The sequence below is a fragment of the Eptesicus fuscus genome, chromosome 22, assembly GCF_027574615.1.
Source record: "Eptesicus fuscus isolate TK198812 chromosome 22, DD_ASM_mEF_20220401, whole genome shotgun sequence".
NCBI lineage: Eukaryota > Metazoa > Chordata > Mammalia > Chiroptera > Vespertilionidae > Eptesicus > Eptesicus fuscus.
Genome location: NC_072494.1, coordinates 4,069,044 through 4,076,469, shown reverse-complemented (window position 1 = coordinate 4,076,469; position 7,426 = coordinate 4,069,044). Strand labels below are relative to the sequence as shown.

The 7,426-nt window shown below is 42.1% G+C and overlaps 1 pseudogene; it reads right to left on the bottom strand.

The window, feature by feature from the left end:
- Positions 1–6,166: 6,166 nt before the first annotated feature.
- On the bottom strand, positions 6,167–6,706 carry LOC129147982 (ferritin light chain-like; annotated as a pseudogene).
- Positions 6,707–7,426: the final 720 nt, after the last annotated feature.

Here is a 7,426-nt window from a genome sequence, read left to right as displayed (position 1 = left end):
GGGAAAATTTTATTAAAATTATGGCCTGGCTGTTAGGCTTACTGGTAGATTGAATACAGTGGAAGAGAGAATACACTGATTTGGGGGTCAGATTAAAATGCCTCCCATTAAGCATGGAAACTTTAACCGAGTGGAATGTATGGAAAGTGGGTGGTATCGATGGCAGATGAGAAGATAAAGGAAACACATTCTAATTGGTGTGAGGTGGGTCCTAGAAAGGAGAATGGAGGCCACGGAGATGGAGATAAGGTAGACCCCGTGGGGGAGCATGGTAAGAGAACAGACTCCTAATTGGATACTCTCCGTACTCAGCCACTACTGCCCATGGCCTAATTATACTCTAATTATGCATGTGATTAAACAAAAACATAGTCTATGTGTCTTCAGGTTTTTTAATAGCACAAATTAGGAGGTTGTAAAAACTAAGATATATGTAATTTTATAGAATAGTGAAAGGAAGGAGGTGGGGAGGGAGGGAGGATCAAACAGAAGGCCATGAAACAAGAGAAGTAAGGGAAGGTAGTGACAGACCTAAAGAACTGTACAAAGTAATGTGCTGTTCTTTCTCTTTCTTTCTTTATCCCTCCCCTCACCACTACGCTGTAATTTCTGTTTGATTCATTGCCTGGATCATTCTTCTCTTTCTCTGAAGGTCATCTCGCTGTCATTGATTTTGTTTTTCCTTGCAAAGATAATGTGCCTTTAATAGTTTCTAGTTCAGGATCACAACTAGCGGTGTCTGAACCACAATCCTAACTGATAAGGAAACAGGTCTTCCTGGCCCCACTGTGGCTATGGCCTGGGGTCCAGTGTCCTGCTGCCCGGTCAGCAGTGCTTAGAAGAGCTGAGTCCCAGGAGGACACTGACATTTCTCTGTAAAGGAAATGTGAGAACGGGAAGGAAATGATGGCCAAAGATCTCTCATAGCAAAATAATATTTTGCAGTTTTGATAGATCTTCATTGTATAACTACAAATGTTAAATAAATAATATAGCATCTCCATTTAAAAAACAAACAAACAAGTGCTTCTTTAAAACAGTTCGTTGAGAAAATTTGGATTTCACTTTCTGAGAAAATTTTACTTGGCATTTTATGGTATAGCTATTTATCTTACCGTGTCTTATACTCTATGGATGTTATAACTAACTAGAGGCCTAGTGCACGGATTCGTGCACCAGTGGGGTCCCTTGGCCTGGCCTATGCCCTCTCGCAATCTGGGACCCCTGGGGGGATGATGGAGAGCCGGTTTTGGCCCGATCCCCACAGGCCCTATCCAGACAGGAGGGAGTCTGATCCTGCTCATTGAGCATCTGTCCCCTGGTGGTCAGAACATGTCATAGCGACTGGTCAACCGGTTGTTCGCTCACTTAGTCTTTTATATATATAGACATGAATGCTAGCCATCATCTTTAATACTGGCCTTTATTAAAGAAATGCAGAACAGTTTAGTGTTTGCATGTGTGTTCATGCAAGTGTAATCCTTAAGAACACATTAATAACTCTATTACATATGCTATATATACTTAAATAAATCTGTGCAGAAAATATTCAGCAAAAACACTAATACCACTAATATTAACAAAAAGACTGCTGAATTCCTCGAGTTATTCCTGACCTAAAACGGATTCTTTAGAAGCAAAATTATATATGCTTTTTGAATGTTAGCTGAGAAATTCGAAAATGTCCTTAATGAAAAACTGGCTCATCACTGTTTCACCACTATCAATGTTCCTGTTTATGTGATCTTCAGCCCATCATCTCCATATTTATTTATTTTTGGCTAAGCAAGGGTGACGGATTAAGGGTGCTAGCAGGGAGATGTTTTCCTTCTGAAATTTAATTAGTTTGACTTTAACTCCAGAAAAGAGACTCGGCTGGCTGTCAGCTCCTCCTTGGATCCCTGGCTAATTAAGGTTCCGAGGGAGCCTTTTAAAATCGTTAAAAAGCCGAGGCCCCTTGAGACACCGCCAGCATCCCCGTGAAGGGGTGCCGGTGACTTCCCGCTCACACGCCTTGTTTAGGCTGTGCCCATGGAAAAGGAGCCAGGCCATGCCATCTACTTAGCTCTGCCCCTGCCCCTTCTCTGTCTTTTTCTGATGCTTTGCAGTGCTTCAACATTGGACATTAGTGCTTGTGTGAAGCTGATATCTATCTGGTTAGCACAGCTGTAATCACCAGGTGCGCCCCCTCCTCCGGGGTGGCCGCCGACATTGCCTTTTTGTGCGAGTGCTTGTGGACGGAGCCCTGGTTCTGATGCTGCTGACGCTCCTGTGACGCAGCGCGTGGACATTATCGCCGCGTTTCCTCCTCCCAGGCGCCAGCAGCTCCATCCTGTGGATCTGCCACGCTCTGAGCAGGGCAGGACCTAGAGCAGCGTTTATGCGTGAGACTGGTTCAGGAAATAAAAAGATTTGCTGCCCATGATTAACCCTACCCTGTCATAAAATCTAATAAAACAAGGCTTAATCAGTCTTCAAGTGAACATTTTAGGGTATGGAGTTTTCTTGAATAGAAGTCTCTGTTTTCCCCCTTGAGAAATAATAGTGATGATCTCTATAACAAAGATAAAAACATAGCTTCTCTCTCTCTCTCTCTCTCTCTCTCTCTCTCTCTCTCTCTCTCTCATCTCTCATCTCTCATCTCTCATCTCTCATCTCTCTCTCCCCCTCCTCTCTCTCTTCCTCCCTTCCGTCCTCCCCCCCGCCACTTCCCTCTTTCACAGTTCTGCTCTGGGCTTGGTCCCTGCATGCACACCATGACACTAAACTGATTTATATGCCAAGCTCTCCTTTCCCCCATGTGCTCTGCAGGACAGGGTGGTAGCTTCGACGTGGAGATGTTATATCTCTCTCCCTCTCTCTGTCTCTGTCTCTCTGAACTCACCACATGGGCTGCATTCTCTCTGGGAGGGTACTCAGCTCCCAATTCATAAACTAACACATTAGGAAGGAGGCTGTAAAGCACTGCCTGGCAGGGGAAGTCATTTCTGCTTAGAGTGACACCTGGAAACCGTGGTTAATGTTTCCGCAATGAAAATGCCAATAAATTCTCCGGAAAGACAATCAAGCTGTCCCGGAGAACGCTGGCCAAGAACTTTCCTGATTTAGAACTCCCCGGAAGTCACTGCCTTACTCCTGGTGGAGGGACACAGCCGAGGAGCCGGTTCATAAACACTGGTTAATCCAGCGGCCCCGCCTCTGTGTCAGCCCCACATGAACGCGTCGTATTTCATTTCAGGGCTTGTATGAAGAAGAGGCTTCCCAGATAACAGGGCTACCGTGGGAGTCAGGCTGCAAATTATGTAACAATGCGTGCACAGAGGCCTTTATGAGCGGAGCGGCCACACACACCTTGTGGAAGACTTTATTGTTTTGGGAGCATTATGTCTTTGCATGAGATAGAAAGGCTATTCACAATGGCTTAACTGCAGAGAGGGAATATTTTATTCTCCAAATCAAAAAATGGGAGAGCCCCAGTAGGCGGCCGGCCCTAGGGAGGACCAGAACCAGAGACTTAAACTTCCTTCTCTCTGCCACATCACCGCAACCTTTCCTTCTGTGAGTTAGCTCCGATCTAAGATCTCAGCTCAAACTTCTATGGATTTTCATCCAATTAAAGGAAAAAGAAAAACAACTCTTTCCTCCCATATCCAGTTTTGTAAAACCCCCGTGAAGATGTCTGTTAGTTCAGTCTGGATCATTTATCCCTCCCCCCCCCCCCCCCTTTGGCAAGAATGTCTACAAGATGTTTTGATGCATAAGGGAAAACTGGTCACACAAAATCATAAATGTTCCACACACAGTCCAGTGCAAAAAAACACACAATAATTGACCATTTGCAATGATTGATTTAAGAAATAGGATTTGTGCTGGGTCGGCGTGGCTCAGTGGCTGAGCATCGACCTAAGAACCAGGAGAGATCACTGGTTGGCTTCCCGGTCAGGGCACATGCCTGGGTTGCAGGCTCCATCTCCAGTAGGAGGTGTGCAGGAGGCAGCCAATCGATGTTTCACTCTCATGGATGTTTCTTTCTCTCTATCCCTCTCCCTTCCTCTCTCTCTAAAATCAGTTTTTTAAAAAAACATAATAAATGTATAAAATAAAGATAACACTTTACTATTAAGTCTGTTTATGTGTTACTGGACAATGAATGGCCAAACTACTGATACATTCTGATGCAAATGTGTAAGTTCTTCATCTTCAACTAGATTTCTCGAGCTGAAAGCCAGTTTACTAGAGGGAGTGAGTTAAAAATAAGTAAGCTAATCACAGCTCTACCTTAGTTACATTGGCTTGGTAATATTGATTGATGATGCCAACTAGGACTAATGACTCATTACTGATTGATGATCATCTGAGTCTCATTGTTGCAGTTTCTTAGAATTGTGAGATCTGCCTACATATATGGATCCTTTTTTGTGTAGCAATAAATGTAGATTTCTAAATAGTGGAGTAGAAAAATAAGAGTCATTTGAAGTAATTTTTAGGTAATATTTGAGATGTTAACATATGCATCGTTGATAAAGACCAAGTTGGAAAATGAAGATGGCATTTGGGATTTTGTTCTTCTTAAACATGTCAACTTGTTAAGTTGAAAGAGTAATCCATATTAAAGAGCTTATTTTGAAAGCTATAGAGGTATAGATTGAAATGTTAATTCCTGGTGTAATAATATGATTTTCATTAGAAAAGCTACAGGAAATGGAATTTTGAGGAAAGATATAATTATGAGCAAATTTAAATTTGGTGTAAATTTTCTTCTTTAAGGGTCCCAAAACAATTACTTAAAACTCAGTTACTATGTTATGTAGAGTAGTCAACAGGAGAAAAATGCTATTGAGAAAAAAGTTCATTGGTGTGAACTTACGTGTAAAATTACTTATCCAGATGTTAAATTATGCAAAACAATATTTTGCTACATTTTAATAGTTTTATTCAGCCTCAAATAAATATGTAATGTTCCCATTGTCATTAAGAAAATTAATAGAAATAACAAAGCAGGAAATTTGCTTTCCACTAGAAATAGAGCAAGAGGAGAAATCTATAGGAAACAAAGGAAAAGAAGAAAGGCTTTTAGTGATCGAACAACATTGTAGAAAGTTTAGGAAAGAAGACAGTCAGCATAAATTGGAAAGGTACTGTGAAAATTTGCTTATCAACAAGAAAAGGGGCAATAAAAAAGTAAAATAAATAATAGAATTATTGGGTTCACTAACGTAAAACATAGTAAATCATAAAAATAATAACCTCAAGATATTGCGAATGTCATAGATATAATTTTAATTCCACATGACTGCTATTTTGAGTAGTTTTTAAAATGTCTTCTTTGGGAGTTAAATAATTAGAATATGTAACTCATGTACCATTCTCTCATTTAATATGTTACCGTGTTAGTGGTGTCTAGAATAGAGGGTGCACTGAGCAGAAATATATGAAAATGTTTCAAATAAAAAAGTAACATGCACCCTAGCTGGTTTGGCTCAGTGGATAGAGCGTCAGCCTGTGGACTGAAGGGTCCTGGGTTTGATTCCAGCCAAGGGCACACAGCCAAGGGTCCTGGGTTTGATTTCAGGCTTGAATCCCCAGTAGGGGGCATGCAGGAGGCAGCTGATCAATGATTCTCTCTCATCATTGATGTTTCTATCTCTCTCTCCCTCTCCCTTCCTCTTGTAAATCAATAAAAGAAATATATTTTTAAAAAGTAACATGATTATGAGCTGTAATCAACATGACTAAAAAAGGATCAGATAAAATGTTCTTTCCATGGAAATCAGTAGAATTAGAAAAAGTGTCTAGAATATTAATAGAACGGATACTTCTTTCCTATTCCTGTACCTAATATACTCATCAAAATGAGGAATTATTGTTTAAGGCCACATTTTTTTCATTTTTTGTTTGCTTCATTATTTTTTGTAGGACCATCATTTGTTTTAATCATTATGAAAAGATCTCTACAACCAAGAACACGCTGCTTACTAAAACCTACAGGAACTCATTAATCCTTTTAGTTTTTGTATTTTTTTTTTTTTTCCCCTGCAAAAAGCTTTATTGTTTCATTCGGTCCAGTGCATGAGAAAGGGCTCCAGGGTGGTTAAAAGAATGACGAGTAGTTTCGGGAAGAGGCTCAGGTAAAAGCCAGAGACACCAGGGGGTGCAAAGGGGCCTCTGGGCTCCAAAGGCTCCTAGTCGTGCTTGAGGGTGAGCCTTTCGAAGAGATACTCGCCCAGCCCAGCCTGGGCGGCAGCCAGTCTGTGGATGTTAGTCAGGTGGTCGCCCATCTTCTTGATGAGTTTCACCTCCTCATCCAGAAAGCGGTTCTCCAGGAAGTCGCAGAGATGAGGGTCTGCACGGGTAGAAGTCAGGGCCTGCAGCTCCAAAAGGGCCTGGTTCAGGTTCCTCTCCAAGGCCAGGGCGGCCTCTGTGGCGTCCTGAGCTTTGCCCACTCACCTTGGGGAGGCCTCAGCACGTCCTGGAAGAGAATGCGGCCACCTTGCATTTTTTGCAACTTGAAGAGATGCTCAGCACCCTCGTGCTTCTTCTCTACCAACTCACGGAAGAAGTGGCCACGCCCTCGAGAGCCACATCTTCATGGTTGAAATAGTAGCCCAGAGAGAGGTAGGTGTGGGGCCCGAAGATGCAGGCTGGCCAGGCGGTTGACCGCAGCCTCCACCTCGGTGGGATAATTCTGACGAATTTGGGAGCTCATGGTTGCTCGGCGATAAGGAGTTAAGGTAGAAAAAAAACTGGTGTGTTGGCTGGTCCCGGAGGTGGTTCTGAAGGTGGTGACTGGATGAGACGCAGGAGAGTGGCCGGAGGATGGAAGAAGGGGCGTCCCTAGGTCTGTTCCGTCCAAACACTGCTGAAGCAGGAGACACATCCTGGACCTCCGAGTGCACTGCCTGTTATTTTGTGTGTTTTTTAGACTGGAAATCTATATCAAAGGTCACTTCACATTTAAGTGTATTCCAATGAGTTAAAAGTGCAGGGGCTGATCAATTATACAATTCTTGATGGTCAAACAGAGCAGGCCTTGTTCATATAAACATCTATGAGAAAATTGCCCTAGGCCTCTGTCTACCAATAGTGTGCCTGCCAGGCGCCGATTTCTTGTAAATCACCAACACAATGGAACAAAGGGGGTTACAGATCTTGTTAGTATATTTATGAATGCAAAGACATTATGATTACAATACTTGTGCCCCTATTGTCAACATATTTTAGTACAATGTGACAAAAATAAGAATGATCATTGATGTAAATGACAAAGAATGTTTGGAATCTGTCATCTGTACAATGATGATGGCCTAGAATATTTTAGCTATTTAGGTGATATCAATCTTTATCGCATTGTAAAAGTCTTATTGTCTCAAAAAGAGGTTTCTTACTTTTGTTGAGACTGTGAGACATAGGCATGAGGAGATCAAAA